The following is a 20,411-nucleotide window of genomic DNA, read 5'->3' as shown; positions in this document are numbered from 1 at the left end:
GGGAGGCATGATAAGCAAGTGGTAGGTATTGTAGCATAGGCATAGCAAAAGAGCGAGCAACTAGCAAGCAAAGATAGAAGTGATTTCGAGGGTATGGTCATCTTGCCTGAAATCCCGCAAGGTAGAAGAACGAGTCCATGAACAAGACAAACGAATGTAGACGGACGAGTCCTCACAAACGCGACGTTACCGGATTACCGAGAAGAAGTACACCGGAAAGAAAGCAAACAACATAGTAAGGAATCATCACATAAGCATGGCACGATGCGCAAACAAGTATGATGCATGTCCGGTTTAAAGAGGCATGGCAAAATGCACAAACAACACTACAAGTTAAGTGGAGCTCAATATGCAATGAGTTGCATATCGACGGAACACCACATGCCTTATTTAGTTCTCTCTCGTTTATGTACTCAACAAAATTAAATGTTGGTTAGCATGGGAAGGGGTGAAGCACAACAAAACTACCTACCTAGGCAAGTTTAAATGAGGCCGGAAACAACGAACAACAATTCCGGTAAAACCCCATATGCATGGTTATGGTACTGTTCTGCCCTAAACCATATTTTAGAGTTGTTAAACATGCAAAGTAAGACCACCATGTTAAACTAGGCATTTTTCTACCCCATTTACATATAAAGTTTATTAAATTCCGAGTTACGGTTAAATAGTTATGAAATAAATCATTTTAGCAAGTTATTTAAGCAAATTTAAACAAACAGCATTTTAAGCATTTTAAACATGGATGAAAATGACATATTATAAACTAGACAAAATTCTAAGCAACTTTCATGTTAAGTTTGTTTAAATCCGATGCACGGTTGATGAGTTTTTATATGCATGAAGTGCAAGGGTTTTCCTGCAAATATGTAAAACCCTGGTTAATTAACAAATTCGCAGAACCATAAAAAACAACCACTGGGACGAAATTGTCTGGCCCAGCTACACAGCGGGGGTTTGGCGGCTGCTCACCACCGGGCCTTGGCCCAACTGGTGGAGAGGGAAGGCCTGCAGGGGGGCGATGCTGGGCTTGGGTGCGATCATCAAGCGCTGATGCTGGGCCGGCCTTGCTGGAGGAGTCAGTGGGAGTTGGAGCGGCCCCGTTCGATGCAGAGGAGGCGCGCCTCTTCGCGACAGGAAGCAGAAGCAGAAGCAGAGCAGCGGTGACACAAACTCCAGCAACGACGAGGGCTGAAGGCAGCGGCGACTTGGCGGAGGCCGGCCGGATCTGGAGCGGGATGGACCTTGGCAACCGAAGGCGGCCCAAGGCGCGGGAGTCCACGCGCGGCTGCAGTCAACGACGATGAGTGGCGCTCCTGCTGCTTGTTGAAGTGGAAGCCAAGGACGGGGCGATGGAATTGAGGCAGCGGTGGCGCTGGAAGGTGCAGGGACGTCGAGGAACGGCAGAACGGGGCGGCACCGAGCGGATCTGGACGGTGGGGTCGAGGAGGACGACGGCGGCGTCCGACGACGGCAACGTCCGACGACGGCGGCGTTCGACGACGGGGCGAGCGAGGCAACCTCCGTGAAGAAGATGGAGACGGCTGGGTTCATGGTCTGTGGAGGACGACAGGCTCGGGAACGAGGGGATGCGGGAGCTTCTGTTGCTGCTTGCCGGCGTCGGGTGCTGGTCGCGGTCGGGCTCTAGGCAGGGGAGGATCACGGCGAAGTCGAGACAGAGGCGAGGTCGGACAACGGAGGCGCCCACGGCGTGCTCTTGGCCAGGGCGTAGCTGCTCCTACAGCAGATGGGCAGAAAACAAAGGGTTCGGAGAGGGGAAACGGGATGAGCATGAGAAGGATAAGAAGGGGGGCGTCGGATGGGGACTGCCTGGGTGACAATGATGACTGGGTTCAAGTTGCGGTCATCATTCTTGATGCGGCAGAGGAAGCTGGAGCGAGTCCTCGCGATGAAGATGGTGGAGGCCGAGCGCGTTGGAGGAGTGGATCTCGGGCACGGGGACGAGGTGGATCGAGGGGAAGGCTTGGGTGGAGTCCGGTTGGTCGAGATGGATCTCGGTGGGATGCGGGCAGGCAAGGACGAACGCTGCTCTGGTTGGTGGGTGGATGAACACAAGGTGGATGCGGGATGGATCCCGAAGTGGATCCGTTGGAGTGGCGGCGGCGACCAGTGGATAGGGGAGGATCCCTAGAAAATAGGGTTTGGTCTAGATTTAGACTAGGGAGTATATATATAAGGAAAGAGGGAGAGTTTAGGGGCTAATCCGTCCCTCCAATTAAAATCGAGTGGTCGAGAAAAATAGACTAGGAAGTCCAAATAAAGAAACGGTGATGTTTTGTAGACGTTTGGGGATGATCCGGACCCAACGGTGATGACTCCCCGGGTCGGGTTCGGGGCAATTTTCGGACAAGCGCCCGAGGAGGGCCGCGGGCTGACGAGAGAGGTCAGGTTGAACCTGGCGGTAGGTAGTGAGGTGTGTAGACGGTCTCGAGCTGAGAGAAGAGAAGAGAGGGAGGCCCGGTGACTGTTTCCGGAGACTGAAAACGTCCGACGTTAGACCGGCTATACTGCCGCTATAGTTTAACGGTTGGGCTATCAAACGAACTCCGAATGCGATGAAACTTGACAGGCGGTCTATCTACACTATAATAAGACCGCACGCCAACTTTCAACCCAATCCGAGAACATTTTCCGGCCACATATAAAATAATATTTCGGAGGTGCCGCGGGCGCGTGCAAGTGTTGTTGGGCTCAGAACGGACAACGGACGGAACGAGGAGGCCGGGACAGATGCAAGTTTTTAAACATGATGATGCAATGCACATGATGACATGATAAGATGCAACACGCAAACAAATGACATGGCAACAACAGCAAAAAACTAGAAGACACCTGGCACATCGGTCTCGGGGCGTCACATTCACCGAAGCGACGAGACCTTGAAAGCAGCTTTTTCAAGTGTCAGTAGCGGGACGTTCTGTCAATCGGGGAAGGTTTTTGTGACAAGACCTGGAGATATCAGAAGTGAGATTGCTAACATGAGTAACGAGAAATCCTGTGAAAAACACGATCGCCTGCCAGTGGAAGGCTTTCTGCGTTCAGTCAATCTACGCAGAGTGAGTCGGTCCCTAAGGAACCGCCGAAAGGACTGCCGTCCGATGGGTACACGAAAGTGACGAAGTTGCTTTGACTACTGAACCATGCCTGGATCATCGGAGCGAGTTGGACGATCGGACCGAGGGCTGCCCCCTCTTCCCCTCTCTCTCCTTTCCTTAATATTCACCATCGAGTCATCAAAGCCGTCAACTAATTCAGAGGGGCTCGGATGGCCCGGTCACCCTACGCTACTGGTGCTTCCAAAGGCGAAGCTCTCGTCTTTGGCGACCAACAAATGGATGGCTAAAACCTGTAGTTTTGAAGCAAGGGATGAGAGGGAAATCCGTTGCGCTTCCGTACACGCGCATATGTTTTCTTGCTGGGGCAGACACGGATTTCTCTCTAAAGGCAAAGAAAAAGAAGTGGGCGAACACTCGGCCCAGCGGGCGAACATGCCGGCTTGGGCTCCGCGCACCTGCTGACACCTTTCGAAGCTCTTTCACGTGTGAACCGAAGTCGTCTTGCCGAACTCCTTCCTTTCTCATTTCAGTCCTCGCATTTTTCATCTTCCGTAGGGGCCTTTAGTATTTTGATTAGAGTGGAGGTCGCGAGAGAGTAGAGCGTACAACCCTGCCATAGTTGCGAGGATCTTAATAGTCGGTCGCCATTGTTTTTATAGTCAACGACAGTTGGAACTTTCAAGAAAAACTTCAAATTGGGAGGGTGATCCTCCCAGTGAACTGACCGTACCCCAAACCGATACAGGTGAACAAGTAGAGTATACTAGGCCACGTCGACAGAACCATGTTGAAGGAACTCAGCAAAATGACCCCGTAACTTCGGGAGAAGGGGTGCTCTCCTATCTTTTGATTAGGAAAGCGGCACATACTAGGGGGTAGCGACTTTTTATTAAAAACAGAGGACTCTGCTAAGTGGTAACATGATGTATAGAGTCTGACACCTGCCCGGTGCTAGAAGGTCAGAAGGAGAAGTGTGATAAGCTTTGAATGGAAGCCTCGGTAAACGGCGGCAGTAACTCTAACTGTCCTAAGGTAGCGAAACTCCTTGTCGCATAAGTAGCACCCTGCACGAATGGTGTAACGACTGCCCTGCTATCTCTGACATGGACCCGGTGAAATTGAATTCTCCGTGAAGATGCGGAGTACCAACGGCTAGACGGTAAGACCCTGTGCACCTTGACTATAGCTTCGCAATGACAACCTTGATCGAATGTGTAGGATAGGTGGGAGGTGGTGACACACAATGACCAATCCTGAAAGACCACTCTTTCATCTAAGGATGCCTAACCGCCGCACCGATCATTCGGGGGGGACACTGCGAGGTGGGTAGTTTATCTGGGGCGGATGCCTCCTAAAGAGTAACAGATGTGTGCAAAGGTAGTCTCAAGCATTGATTCTTCTCGTGAGCATAATGGTATAAGCCTGACTGACTGTGAGACCGACTGGTTGAACAGAGAAGAAAGTCGGCCAAAGTGATCCGGGAGTCCCGTGTGGAAGGGCTCTCGCTCAAAGGATCAAAGGTACGCCGGGGATAACAGGCTAATGACTCCCAAGAGCTCTTATTGACGGAGTTGTTTGGCACCTCGATGTCGACTCATCACATCCTAGGGTTGAAGAAGGTCCCAAGGGTTCGGTTGTTCACCGATGAAAGTGGTACGTGAGTTGGGTTTATAACGTCGTGAGACAGTTTGGTTCCTATCTACCGTTGGTGTTAAAGGAAGAACTGCGAGGAGCCAGCCCTAGTACGACAGGACTGGGCTAGGTCAACCTATGGTGTACCGGCTATTATGCCAATAGTAGCACCGGGCAGCTAAGTTGGTACGGAAGAACTGTTGTGCCACAGGAAATCCTTCTCTATACAAGTTCTTGTACGAGGTTTTTGAAAAGAACTTCGATAGGCGAGAGGTGTAAGCACCATGAAGTATGAATCGATCTCGTACTAAATGAATGGAAATTGACAACAATAAAAAAACATAACTTAGAAAGAGAGCTTCTGAAAGGTAAAAGGACTTGATGCCTCCTAAAGCACCGGCTCTACAAGATCCGTGCTCCTAAGGCGACTGCTGAGTCGACAAACCAACACCTATTTGGATTCGCTTGAGAAGAGTGCATTCTTGAGATGCTATGAGTTGGCCAAAGGGTTAACTAAACTAATAAGATCTCTTCTTCCTTCTCTTTTATGCTTCAGCGAATCGACTTCTTCTCGATGATGGACATTCCATAGGCATTTCTAGAGTAAGATTCATGTGCAGCCTTTCTCGATCATTTATTATTCTCAAATAGAAGATGATAAGATGCATACCCCCTCCTCATTAACTATGTTACTTATTTCCTCACATCCTCTTGATGCAAAAAACCTATTCATTCAAGGAAAAGACCTTTATAATTCAGTGTAGTTTTTCACTGACTATTCTAGTGTAGTTTGACTCAAGTATACGTTTTCTGACGTCTCAGATTGCATGCATTTCTTAAATAGTATTGCACACTACTAACTAAAAAACTAGTACTTTAGTGACAAGAAGTGAATAAGTATATAATAAGCAAACAACCCCTCACTTGGTAGTTTCCTTTCTTTCCTACCACGCAATCAATCTCTTGTTTACTTAAAACTCTAGTTTTGTCGGACAACCTTATTTCTTTCTTATAGCAAAGTGCTGAATCCATAAGCTTTCATTAGAACCTACCACCAATCAGTCTAAATTAGTTACTTAATTCCTTAACTACCTACCTTGTAGAGAATAAAGTAGGCTTTGGCTGAGATACATAAAGGAGGAATAGTCAACTATACTCCGAATGTGCTTTGAGCAGACAGATATGTAGGTTGCTAGGAAGGAGGTAAGCGCTTGTCTTTCTGATGTCAAGAAGTAAGAAGAGGTAAAACTCCTAAAAACAACATGACCTATGTTGAAAGTTTATGTCAGCAAGCAAAGAGATTGCCTAGGGTGAAAGAAAATAAAAAAGATAATAAGAAAATAAGTGTTTCAAGCCTAAGCAAAAGATAAAATGGTGTATTCCCATAACCTATGTACTTAAACGAACTAGCGAAGAAAGGCGAAGAATGGCTTTGTTAAAGCCCAAGTCAAAATCTATCTCTAATAAAGCATTCAATCTTTCATCTTTATATTCATTATCGGCAAGTTTCGAGTCCTTCTTTGACTTTCTCCTTCCGGCACTTTTTAGTCATAGTAAAGATGTGTTGTAAGGATCAAGAGTGTACCTTATTTGTTTTAAATTCACCTTCACTTTCATTAGCCTTATTATGGGTTTGCTTGAGGGCTGCCTTATATTCTATATACTCCCCTTCCTTTAATATTATTCTATTTAATGCAAGAGTAAGGATAGATGTCTTATTCTTCAGTGTTGAGATAGAATGACTGTAGACTCTCTTCTCTCTTTTAGTTAGCCTTACTTATTCCAATTCCTAATCTATACCATAAAGCAAAGCCCTTTTTGTGCAAGGTTCTCTCCTACGTATACAATTCTCACTGATGGGAGTAATATGCCAGTAATTATAGAAGAATTTATTATTATTCTAAATAGGCGGCAATAGGTCCATTGAGATAAAGTATGACTAATAAGTAGTAATATAGCTAGTTGCTATACATAGACTTGAAGTCAGGGCTTACTCATCCTAATCTTCTCTTTACTACTTAGTTAGGGTATAGGATCAGAACGAGATTTTCTTTGATTGCCGTTATAGGAAGTGAGCAAGCAAGCTAGACACGAAAACTCAGGATAGACGCGTTGCTCTTCTAGATTTGGTTGGAAATAGAAAAGCAAGTTATAGGGCCCATGCTGCATTCCCTCAAATAGCAGTCTTTTTTATGTCTAAAGAAAAGTTGCCTATTAATAAGCAGTCTTCCCTCTTTCATAAGGCTCTAACTTGCGTAAGGAATCAAGGAGCTACAGGAGTATACGACCGAGTACTTACTATCTTGGATAGATTTTTGCCTTCCAAAGAGCATAGATTCAACTTCAACATATGTAGCTAACTCTCTATTGTTTTATTGCAATCCGCTCCGCGCCACTTACTCGGGACTATATAGTTCTGTCTATAGCTAGTGCTTAGTTTTCATAAGATATAGTTACTGGTCAGATTCTAAGTCACATATAGTTGTAGTGCCTAATCCAAGGCAAGGGGATAAGTGCTTGCATAGGTTAGGTTGAGATAAACTCTATATTTCCAGTATTTAACGCATCCGTATTGACTGGCAATAGGAGTAGATTTCTGCCTATTCCAAATTCTTCAATAAGACCGATACGATTGATTGGTCTGTGTGTTTCTCTTATTACTTTTTTGTATCCCCTGTTCCTCGAATACAATTCGATCCTTCTGCAGCCAAATCTCAATTTGTGGAAAGCCTTCGATGGCTTCCTTATGAAAACATCCATTTGTATATGGGTATAGACGGTCTTTCATTATTCTTCGTGATATTGACCACATTTCTGATCCCTATTTGCATTTCAGTGGGTTGTTCTGGTATGAGAAGTTTTGGGAAAGAGTATATTACACCTTCTATGCTTAGAGTAAGTGGAAATGACCTCCTTGATCAGCAAGTAAGCGAGCGGTAGTTCAGTCTCCGACAAGTGAGGCCAAATAGCCCCAGATGTCCTTTTTATTCTAAACTAGCTGCTCTCGCTTGACTCTTCTAGTGAGCAAGCAAACTGGTCGGGGAATAGGGCCAGATCAAAGTAAGGAATGGGAATAGCACTCACTCATTGAAGGTAAGCCAGAAACAGGGGTTGTCCACCCCCTTACTTAATTCCTAGTCCATCTTTTCGTGCCCCAAAGGGAAAGTAAAGCAATAATGAGGGAACTTGACCCACACCTGATGAAAGAGTTTGGTAGCTCGAAGGAAGCAGAAGCAAAACTTGCTTTCTTTCTGTCCCAACCTCTAAGGGTTCCTCCCTGTATGACATAGTCCATTGGATTGAGGCAATGGTACGCACCTATGTTTGGTGTCCCCTCTCTCACTTCCTCGTCAGATCCTGGTCCCAAAGGGCAATACATTGAGTCGGAAAGACGGGGGCTTTCATAAATTCCATTTTGTAGCCAAACAAGCCCCTGGATCAACTCTCATAGTTGGAGAATCAGAGTCAAGTTAGGCGCAAAAGAGGGGGTTGACATCATTCATCAAGATTGGATCAATCAGACTCCCCCCATAGGAAATGCCAAGGGGCGCCCTTTCTCATTATCATCTACCGCCCATTTCTTCATCATCTGTTGCTGCCTTAAGTGCGTAAAGTAGGCTCAGCTTCTTAGGTTTCTAAATATCTTGTAGTAGCCGAAGGTAGTCCAATCCGCTTGTTAGATTGAATTGAATCTTATATAACCTACATAGATAAAGAGAAAATCATAATAGTCTACGTGGACCTCTCAAAGGTATAAATAAGTAGACATTAGTCTTATTGGTTCAGTCTTTTTCTTTTTTTGTTATGATGCCCACATTTCATACTTCTCAATTCTTATTTTTTCAAGGGTTCGTATGTACTGAGTGACTCTAGGTCTATTCAGATGCATCTTCAAGAGAGATTTATTCAGCCTTTGTATGACCATCTTCCCTTCCTGTCTATCTCCTTCGGTCACGTAGTTCTGCTTCCGATGTCGGAGGAGCAGGGTGGGATAGAAGGGTAGTTTCTGAGTTCGAGATGTCTGAGCTTGGAGGTTCCGCTTATCTAATGTGATAATAAAGCAACAAGAAACGCCGCTCCCGTGCGCTCATCCCTTGCTTGTTCTTGAGCACTAGTCATTCATCCCTAGCTGGGTTCTTGGGATATCTTGATTCTCTTTATGGTGATGTAAGGGTCGGCAACAATGAATAAGGAATCGATCGGAAGTTCGCGCCAATCTATCTTTTGTAGGAGTAGGAGGTAGCGCGAAGCCCCTCTTTCTTTGTTTAGAAGAGTGCTGGACGTCCACAACGTCAAACCATAGAACACAGCTCCTTTAGGTTGAACCCTAGGAAAGACGACTTTACCTTTTTCGTAGATAGTCTGAGTTCGAGCTACTGTAGTCTCCCCCGTTGACCTTCTTTTTAGATAGAATCCTCAATGAGTGGAAAGGACTCCTAGACTTACTCCATAGTACTATACCATATAGAGTCGCACCCTTGTGATATGGTAAGAATAAAACGGGCCAGGTCGCCCTCTTTTCTTTTCCGCAAGCCTTCTTGTAAAATCGGGTGTATAGCTCAGTTGGTAGAGCATTGGGCTTTTAACCTAATGGTCGCAGGTTCAAGTCCTGCTATACCCAAAAAAAACCAATCTTGTATTTGTAAGGATGCATAGTAGCCTTCAAAGAGCAGTCTTTGGCCTTGAGAAAAGCCCCTTTCTCATCAACATCTCGACTTTGCTCGTTGTTGAGATAAGTATAAAGGAGATCAGATCTGTCCCGGGAATCGAAGGATATAGAAATATGGAATCGAGCACAGATTATAGGAAACAAGCAAACATAATAGGTTGGATCCCATCTTTAACTGCACAGAGCAGCAACCTACTATTGATTGATGATCTTACCTTCTTGAGAGTCGAGGAACAGCAGATGAGATAGCCGAAAGGGGGGACCCCGGGTAATAGGTTTCCTTTTCCAGTTTAGGCTTGAGATAAATCTGGAACTGAACTGAGCACTCCACAAGTATGGATTGGATTGTTTCATTCTGATACCAACTTTCATGCTCGAAGATAAGGTTGCCATACTGGGAAAGGGAGAAAGGAAATAGGATCCCCTCTCTTCTTTACAGGAATGAACTTCTCCTCGCCGACCACTGGCACTATACTTAGGTTAGGCGCGATAGGTGACATAGGTTGGGTTGCCTGGATCAATCCTAAAAGGAATAGCTCTCTTTCCTTTTAATGGAACACTCACTAGATTCTGCTAAATAAGGATAACTGCAAAGATAAGCCGGGTCATCTGAAAATCCAGGAAATATTTCCTTGATTTTCTGCATGGCATATTTCCTATCATTTCACAACCTACTTTTTTCTTAGTTAGATACTATAGCACCTTCCCTTCATGGGGAGATGTTTATATACCATCTAAATTCATTCATTCATTACTTACTTGCTCTTCTTTCCCAGTGATCGGAATAGGGATTTCCATGGATTGTAGGCCCTCGGTTGTAATGATGGTATCAATGAAAGATGAAATGACATGATACTATTTAAAGCAATGGTTGATAGAGTGAGGTTTAACCTTGATTGGGTAGACTGAGAAGCAAACCACTAAGAAACCTTGATTCGGAAAAGCAAGTCAGGAATACGATGGCGATGCAGCAACGATACGCATTCCCGCAAGGGGCAATTCTTGCTGGATATATGTCATTTAAATGAATATATTGCATTTTTTCTAGTTCAATCTATAGTCTAGATTCCATTCCCTCGATCCACTCTCATTTAAATGATGGGATTGGGCCATACCAACCTTCACTTAGTCTTAATAAAATATTGTTTCATATCTTCAAGGATTGGGAGGAGGTGGCGTAAAAAGGAAGGAAAAAGGAATTCAAAATTTGTCCCTTCCCACAGAATCATCGGGCTTGACTTTCCTTACTTTCCCAACCCCGCTACTTAAAAATAACTCTTTTTTTTAGACTAGCTAGTCGCTATGGTTTGTGGGAAAACTCTTCTGTCTCTGGTCTCACTTCGAGTCCTTCTAGAAGTAAACAAAGGAAATGCTTATTCAAACAAAAGAGAAGGTCGGTGCCGTACTCAAACCAAATCATAAGGGAGATACTCACTCGGATGGAAGAATCCCAGGTCGGTCCCATACCCGAACAAAGGCTAGACCGAAGGTCCCGTCCCATGGGTTAGGTGCTTAGCTGAAGGTGGAAGGCAAAGCCAAGGAAAGAGAAAGGGTTGAAAGACAATATAGAAGAATTCAATCTCCCCTATTTGTTCCATTCTCAATGGTTGGTCAAGTTGAGATGAACTGCGAGAATCTATATATGGACTTCAAAGTCAATCAACCCATGCAAGGAAACTCGAAGGAATTTGTTTTTTTATGGATTCAAGCAAAGAATGAGAAGTATGGCTTGGCTAGGGAAGCAGTAGTTGTGGCAGAGGTCGAGCTTTGAGATGAGAAGAGGGTTGAGTCGTCAAGCTGTCATTCCAATATCACGTATCACCGATCAGCCTATTCAAGAGGAGCTGCTTGCCTTGCCCACTTCAATAAGGAAGACTCCATCCATCTAACCCATATCCATTGGAACCAGAAGCGAGTGGTAAAGTCACCCTTTGGCTAAAAAAATGATTTGTATGTGTGGCGCAACACACACCTCTGCAAAAGAAGAGAAAGAACGGAAAGAAGCAGGCCCACAAGACGATAAGTGGATTGAATATCCTTTGCTTTCGTCACCGGTGCTATTGAATCCGCATTTAGAAGAAAGAGCTCCGGACTGAATTGCTTTGAGTGGGCCTTGCCCATTAATTAGATCACCTAAGTAAGCCAAGAAAGACGAAAGCGATGGATGTATGTGACAAAGAGAACTTATCAACATGAAAGCCAGCCTGTTCCCTAAATATTTTAGGAAGCGAAGAAGACAAAAAAAGTTCGGTAATCTTCTCCCTTTGGTAGGGATTTACCCAAGGCACTGATATTATGAGTCTCTCGATTATACGTGAAATAGGGAGTTCAAGGTCTTATTCGTCTTTCTTGGCCTATGTGAATATGAGCCAATTCCGGAAAGTGAATAATTCACTATTGAAAGTGCAAGTCGATGTTCCTGATATGAAAGTGAAAGTGGAGTGAACTCTGGATATGAAGGTTCAAGTCCAGTTCCAATATGGATATAAAAGTGTTGTTCAATCATCAAAAGTGATCTCTCTTTTGTTGTTCTCTTTTATTATGCTTTTCTTTTTTCTTTCATTGGAGTCGGGTTCTTAAGACAGGACTGGAAATCGGGTTTTCTGTATATCTCTCTTCCAGAGAAGTAAGTTTGTTCGAGATCAAAAGAGTGCCCTCGAGAGACTAGACTGATAGTAAAGTAGTGCGCCTTCAGTTGAGGAGAACTGTTCACAAGCAGTGGTTATGAGCTCTTTCTTGTGGAGGTTCAGAATAGGTAATTCCTTCACTTCAGTTGCACTAGTGGATTGAATAACCTTTTCTTTAGTTCTAACAAAGTGCATGTGTTGTTGGTTAATAAAAACACGAGTTTCGATAGGCTGGAGGAAAGATACTATAAGCAGGACAAAGAAAGACCCTATAAGAGACCGGAACTCAATACGATTCAACCAATCAAAATTGCTTTGCTAAAGATACCCATTCCGATGTTCCTTTACCGGCAACAACTATTGAATAACAACCTTCGCTTTGCTTTCGCATCAGATCTCGGCATTAGAAAATCTAATAATAGAGTAGATCCCGGGGCGTACCTAATGGTTTCATTGATTTGAATGGATTGATCCGTTGTACCATTGTAGGAATCCTCATACGATGTACGAATCCCGTGGAGGAAGTGGGGAAACAAATCCAATTATTTGATTTTGATAGGAGCAGTGCCGGTATTGAGGGTTTCTCTATCTCTTCACTCATGCAGTTAATACAAGTGAGGATTGATTTTATTTATTCACATAAGAAATAAGAGGAATAAATAATCTCGGGGAAGACAGGCTTTCTCGCTCTCGGCACATCTTCGCTAGGGATTCTTCTCTACCTTCTTGCATTGCGATGCCATCAAGTCTTTCCTGGGGAATAAGGTCAATACAATACTCTTGGAAAAGCAAGCTATAGCAGATCCTTGAGTATAGAGAAAAAGGAATGGAGTTTCATTACCTCTCTACGCACATCAAGTATAATACCTTTGTGAGCCCCTATGGAAATGGGTGATGTGTTCTCTTTACAATGGGGGTGATCCTGGTTTCCAAAAGCTGTTGGTTGGTTGTATCTTTTTCTATTGGCAATCCCAATCCGTTGCTTGTTCATTACAAACAAAAGAAGCCGGTACTAGTTCTGGTGTTTATCCAGCGGAGGCTCGTGTCTCTTCCATGTGAGACCAGCGACCTCAGATCATCCCGGACATATGTGCTGGAATAGCTTCGTTATGAGTTGAAGTAGCCTCAGCTACTATTCCTACTAAGGAGGAGTCGCCTTTTTCAATTCCCTCCCTTTTGCAATCCCATGTTGATGTAAGGAAGCTGCTTTAGAGTATTGGCAAAAAACATTACATGCAGGTCCAGATCTCCTTGCGTTCGTTGGTGGTTGACTATGGGGAAAGGGCATAATAGCAACAGTGAGGATGCATACCACCCAAAGCAAGACGTGAAAACCTTCTTCGTATCCAAAAGCCCCTTTTAGTCTGTCTGGCCTTAGTATTTATGATACATAATCGCATCTTCTCCCCCTTTCTCGTATCTCCATAGAAGTAAGTACTGGTATGATCGGAACTAGTATTTAGATATATGTGACCCTCTAGCGGTTTGACTCCATTGATGGTATACAGAACTTCCTGCCTATGAAAGGTCGAGTCCATAAATCAAGCTTGTAGAAAAAGCGAGTACCGGTATTGGATGGTGATGGTGAGGGTGACTAACCTCGCTCTTGCAACCATGAATATTTTATAGATACTACGAGCATATACCTTCTTCCGAAGGGTCCCCGTCCTATCTTTTTCACCTTCCACTCTGGTATCGAATATTCGTGGGTTGTAACGTGAACCTATGGATCTCAATGAACAACTTCGATACCACAAAAAGGATGGGCAAGGAAGACAGCAGGTGTTGAGCCAAATCCCTAGTTCATACACAATCATAATGTTGGTCAACCATCCGAACCAGGATTCCTGTTATTCATACGAAGGAACAAGAAAAGAAGAAGTGTGGGATAGATGGTTTTTGAGTTGGGCATGATGAAAGCGGGTACAATGGCATTACTTAGAAGCTATTATGTCCTATCTTGGCTTTAGCAATAAGCTTGTGCGACTAATGACTCCCTCCATTCCTGGCATCACCAAGGCTAATGGACAAGGTTTTGTCGCACCTTAATCGAACCGCATGCGGAGTTCAGCTCCTAAGAAAATAATAAGAAATATCTAGTTTTGTTTCATAAGTGGCGAGCCAAGGAATAAGAATACCGCCCCCTGGTCTGTATTTCAAAAGCGGATTCAGCGCTGCAAGAAATAGAATTATACATAGATTGACTTGTAAAGAAAGATGAACCGAACAGTGCTAAGCAAAGAAAAACTCTCTTATTTCTATGCTCGATTCAATCTCTACTCATCTGCTTTTAGTTCTACTTTCTGTATACGAAGTTCGAGCTTTTCGAGCTGCTCAGTTCTCGCTATGTCATTTCTTGGTTTTTAGTGCATTCACTCAATTCTCTGTGAAGTCCATGGACATGTTGTGGTTCATTGCAGAGAACAGCCATCACATGGATCAAGCTATAAGGAATCACCCACGAGCAAGGGCAAGTCTCAATTACGGTAGGAATGGAATACACCAATCATAACTCTGGTTTGGTGCCTAATTCCCTAAGTAGTTAGTGAAACTTCCAGCTGGACTGACTGGATTTAGAGCTTAATGCTCCTATCTTTGAACTAGAATCTTAGCGCTTATTTCACGAAGATAGCTACTTTAGTTGATACAAGAATGCGTACTTTGGACCCATTGGATCTACTCTACTTGAATGCCAATCCAATCTCTTTCCCAATAAGAATTCCTAATCCCTAAATCCAAGCAAGGCATGATTGTTAGTCAGGATAACCAGCTTATGTATCGCATTAAGAAGTACTGACTATGCTTTTTTCCATACTTTTTTTGTAGTACTTCCGTAAAGCTACCCCATTTTAATAAGATAGAGATTCGAGATATCAGCATTTCACAGGTCCTTGTCAAGCTGCAGCAGAATCAAATTCGAGTATAGCATCATTCAGTTGGAGTTCTGAAATAATCTGGACCCCCTTTGCTATTTTAGCAATCTCTGCTGCTCAGTTTCATCCCTTTCTGAGGTAGAAAACCCATCCATATATGTACGAGTGAGAGATGTCTTCCGTGCCGGAGAACCGTCTTCTCTCCCTCCTTAGGAAAAGGAGATCTAGGTAGAGGAGGTAGAAAATAATAGATACCGTCTATTCTATTAATTAGTCATCAAAAAGCAACCTATATCGAGGTCAAGTTTGATGGGTGAAGTGGATTATTAGATCCCCGGCTTACCATTAGGAAGAAAGCTTAGCCGCCGACATCAATGTGTTAAGCACATAGGATATATTCGGCGAAAGTCAGTAAGAAGTAGAGTGAACTCTAAAACTCCAGCATTTAGGCCAGGATAGAATGGCTCCTCAAGATTAGAATCATTTGGCCTAACCTTTAAGAAAAGTCAACATCTTTTCATCCGAGTCGTACTAAAGGCAGGTAGACCGAACACACGGCACCATTCCCAATGACTGGTACACTGATGGTGGCTTATTGGTTCCTTCCTCCCTTCCATCCTCAAGTCTTACTTTCCTTGATGCCTTAGTTTACTTGATGCCCGATTCATTCCTCCCTTTATTAAATCTCCCGTGCCATATTCTTTTTCAGGTTTGACATTACTTCCCTTTCCTATCTTTTTACTTTTCTCAAAGACGTAAGATTCTTCAAAATCCCTTTCACAGATCCCTTTGATTCCAGGTTCAGATCCATCTACCTCTTCTCTCCCTTTCTTTGAACCTTTGTTATTCCTTCTCAAATAGGACATGTATGTTTCCCTAGATGAGGGATACTCTTCATTATTATGAATAGGTTACTCTATCAAAAACATTCTATCCAATTCCCTGAATCATTCACTATCATAGTCAGTCTCACCTTCGTCTAGTTGAGGGACACTAACATCACCATCTGCACTGAGAAATATCTGAGATTTCTCAGGGTTCACATGCATGCCCCCGCCACCACGCTCTATCACTGAAATAAATCCAGTTAGATTCACGTACCTTAAGATGTCCAGAATTTGACGACAATCAAGGCAATATGAATCATGGCATTTTGAAGCTAGAAGGACATTGGTGCCCCATCTTGTATAAAGAACACCTTCATACCGGCTCAGGACCTCCCTATCAAATTGATGTTGAAAAAAGAGATGTAGGAGCACGTCACTCAATTCACCTATCAATGGTATGCAATTTGAATGCGGAATTTGGAGTTTAGTGTCGGCATTATATATCGGGAGAGATATAAATTCCTTTAAGATATGCGAAATCACCCCCAGATTGTATAGAAATTTTAATGTATTCCATAGACATGGAGTAGAAAAATAGTGGTTACTATGACTCAAATCCACACAGACTATTTTATCTACACCCCTTTTACCATCCCAGAACTCCTCGTAGAAACTCGCCATTTCATTATAATGAGTTAATCTAGGTGGAAGATTGTTTCTTCTCCATATAAACTCCTGCATTAAGATATTCGCTAATGCTTTCAAAAGTAGTACATTTTCTGAAAGGGATGGGGCAGCCATACAAGGCCAATCACCAACATTGATGAGTGGGCGCCTGGCACAACAATACCCAAGCTCATCTTGCCTTTCAAGAGTGAAATGTTCCTGCATAGTCATACCTTTCCCACCATATTTATAGGCTTTGTATACCAATTTGGGATGCAATGAAGAATAACCTTCGTGTATATGTGACACCATGGTATCGATTGATGCGGGTAAGATGCCCCGCTCCCTCCACATATCATTCGAATTATAGAGTCTCTTGACCTCATTAATCAATTTAAGTTTCCAAAAACTACGATGAAATCTCCGGCGAAAACTGACGTTGTGATTACTTATAGATCCAATGAAAACTTTCGAGATAATACAAAAGGTGGTCATCATTTCTTCCTCTTGGTAAGTTGGCTGGTTCCTTCCCATTCTTTCTTCTTTCCACTAATCTAATGGTTTCATTCTCCCATCGAGAGGTTATGATACTAGCAAGAGTCCTATTCTTCTCCTCTTGATCCTACCTTGGGTTATGTTTGACAGGGATGGTTAGTGAACTTCTATTGGTTTCAAAGGAGGATAGAGATCCATTGGGGAAGGCTCGAAAGGTTATTCGATATCAAAGGTTGACCCTCGATGCGCCGCAGCCACTATTTTGACTCCTTTTATGCAATTATGAATGAAACTTTCTCGATTCCAATGCAACTTATCCTTTTGGAGTTGACGTAACAAAGTATGCGAGCCTGCCGATGAAGCCAACAGAAATCCTATCCGAATAATAAAAATAACAGGCAATTTCATTATGGTGGTATACCAGCCGCCAGTTCTGGAACTTCCAGTTCCAATCGGAGCATATAGATCCGTAAATGGATTTGTATGTATAGCCACTTCAGTCGTGCTCCTCGTTTCTCGAATGGAAAAAAGTATCTTCTTTCTGGGAACATGCTAAACCATAAATTCTTATGTTCGTGATTCTTCATCCATCGATGCAGAAAATCTTCCAGTTTTCCATTCTCATATGAGGCAGGAAAGTTTATCGGCAACAGGTTGGCATGAAGTGATTCATCCTGTTCAAACATGAACCTTCCACTCGTTGGGGACGAATTATAAATCATCAAATTCCCACAAATGGAATGAGAAGTGGGTCCATGTAAATGATCGAGACCTCGCAAACAACAACGTTCCTTCCCCATATGGAGTTCGGGACCCAAGGGCAATCGTTGAGTGAACTGTATCTTATTCATATTAGTTGACCTAAGCCGCACCATTATTGCAGGGGTGGGGCTCGGCCTCCGAACCGTACGTGGGACAAGTTTCTGCCTCATACAGCTCGGGGCGAAGACCGGGGAAGTTGAGGAGAGATGGGGAGACCCAACTGCTGCCGGTCGGGACGGACAAGAAAGGGGGCGGGGATAAGCTTGTGAAGAAGCAAGCTTATTTCCCCACCCCCCAAAAACAAACCGACCCAGCAAGAAAACGTATGCGCAAGGCAACAAAGCGCTCATCCCTTGTTTGTTGCTTCGCGTTCTTTCTATTCCATCCCAGTCCATTCCGGTATAGGCGGCTAATATAATATGTGCAGTAGTCGTCGTCTGACCAATCGGCTCGGACACCAGACCACTTGTACTCACGCATTCTGTCTCGCCCTAAATGGAATGTCTCTCTTAGTTACGATGTGCCCCGACCCGAGTCCCCACGTCCGCTTTTATCCGCCCGCAACCCGGCCAACACAACATTAGGGCCGTCCCCCCTCCATTCTATGCTGACCCGGGACGGGGTTCGCTTTTTGGGAAGCCCGTTCCCACCGCGCTCACGGCCCGGCTGGCCTGCCAGCGGTAGTGGGAATTCTCCCATTCCCTGGTCAAAAAAGGGTTGGTTGGATGCGGGATCTACTCTACGAGGAGCGGTGCGGACGTAGATGATATCATCATGACCTATCTTTGCGTACCACTAGGGATGCTTAACGCCACTTCGCCAACTAGCATTACCTGCACTTTCGTGTCTCTCAGTGTGGTCAGCACTGGGTGTTTCCGAGCAGCGAGGCTTACACCCATTTGCATTAATTCATCCAAAGTTCCTTACCCTTATGCACGAATTTTGGAATAAGCCATCTTCCTATCAAGGTTAAGGAGTCAACTGAGCATCTCAGCGGCAGGATTGAATACCCGGATCGAATCAGAGTTCACGCCGCCCACCCTGAACAAATAGAATAGGAGGCGTGGGCCACAGGTCGCACATAAGCCATCGGGTCGCACGACAGAAGAACACCCAACATAAAGATGCACACTCCTCCATGTGAAATAGAAAGATTCATCTTCACTTTTTTGTAGTAGTCGCGACCAACAGCCATCAGCAGTCGGCTCATTGGTAAGGCGAGAGCTTCAAGCCCGCTTTTTGGTGGGACACCCCCCAAACAAGCACACTCGATGAGGGGGGCGGGGAAAGCTACAGGCCCAAAACCTTCGACCCTTCTTTCTATATGGGGGTGCCCGGGGCACCTCATCTTGTCATTTTGTTGCTCATTCCCCTTAGGCCGAAGTGTTTGGCCTTTACTTCGGAGCACCCGCTCACGCTTCGCTGACCTATCGTGTGGTAAAGAGAAGAGAGTACGAAAGAATTGTAAACAGAGCAGACCGCAGAAAGATTCTAAATATGACAACTCCCCCATGGATTCAATAATAAGGAAATGAAGAACGAGAACGAAATGAAATAAAGCATTTCTAGCAGATGAGCTTCTCTCCATTTTGTCTAGTAATGGAATAGGGCGGCTTGCTTTGACTAACACTCCACTTTTTGCTCTGTCCATGGAGCATATGAATTTCCTTAAATGTAGATAGTCCAAAAAAGGGAATCAAGGCATAGGAATAGGAATTATAGTACCATTGGAAGAAGAGGCACCAGTGGGAACATCTCTACTGACGAACCATTTCAATAGTATGGGTGTTGTCGTGCCACGGGGCACGACCATGGAAGTAATGAAAAAGAAGAAGTTATGTAGTTGGACCATCTGCTCTATCCGTTCGATTTGAGCTTCTCCAGAGAAGATGAGATGCTAAAAATGAAAGTGTTCGCAACGCATACCTAAAAAGGGTACCTATGTTGCCGACCATTAATGACTAGTTCGAAGACATGGAGCAGGGGCACGTGCCAAGAAAGATTTGTTACTTTCCCTATGGTTTTCAAATGTTTTCAATAAAACCTTCTTGTAGAAGTATTTTCACAAAGTTTTTGGTAATATTAATACATGCTATTCGAACCCTTCCTTTTATTAAGTTCGAATTCTTATTCTTATTATTATCTTATTATTCTTTTTTTGATGTATATGCGTTAGACACAATCTACTAATTGATCTATATTCTGATACCCTACTATATCATAGTCTCTACTACTAGTATTTTTAATACCTCAGGAGCTCATGAGACTCTTTTAGTGAAATTCATAAGTCTCAATTCCCAAGCGATCGCACCAAAAACTCGAGTTCCTTTTGGATTTCCTATTTGATCAATGACAACCGTCATCATATCGTATTATCATACCATTTTCACATTTGAGTTCTTTACATGTACGTACAATTACAGCTCGTCTTACTTCTGTCTGATCTTTCTAGAGGCATTTTGGGCACTGCTTCTTTGATTACAGCAACAATAACGTCACCAATATGAGCATATCAGTGATTACCAGCTCCTAAGATTTGAATACATATCAATTCGATGGCCCCACTCCTTTGTTATCCGCTACGTTCAAAAGGGTCTGAGTGAGATGGATCTTGGAAGTCCGGTTTTTTATTGGACAATGATCTCGGGCACGAGTGGTTGATCTTCGCGGGCCGTGAATGGCCATGGAAAGGAGTATTGATGTCAATATGTTCGAGCAAGAAGATTGGATGATGAAAGACGGATCCTTTGTGGTTTGAATAATAGGATGTGGTCTCGATAATG

The 20,411-nt window shown here is 43.9% G+C and overlaps 1 non-coding gene and 1 pseudogene across 1 annotated transcript; one reads left to right on the top strand and one right to left on the bottom strand.

Annotated features, from left to right (window-relative positions):
- Positions 1–1,294: 1,294 nt before the first annotated feature.
- On the bottom strand, positions 1,295–19,480 carry LOC119283505 (annotated as a pseudogene).
- On the top strand, positions 9,258–9,330 carry TRNAK-UUU. The gene has a single exon. It is a non-coding gene; the product is annotated as a tRNA-Lys (tRNA).
- Positions 19,481–20,411: the final 931 nt, after the last annotated feature.

This window comes from Triticum dicoccoides, chromosome 4A (assembly GCF_002162155.2).
Source record: "Triticum dicoccoides isolate Atlit2015 ecotype Zavitan chromosome 4A, WEW_v2.0, whole genome shotgun sequence".
Lineage (NCBI taxonomy): Eukaryota > Viridiplantae > Streptophyta > Magnoliopsida > Poales > Poaceae > Triticum > Triticum dicoccoides.
The sequence above is the reverse complement of the archived record's forward strand: the minus strand, read 5'-3'. Positions and strand labels throughout refer to the sequence as shown.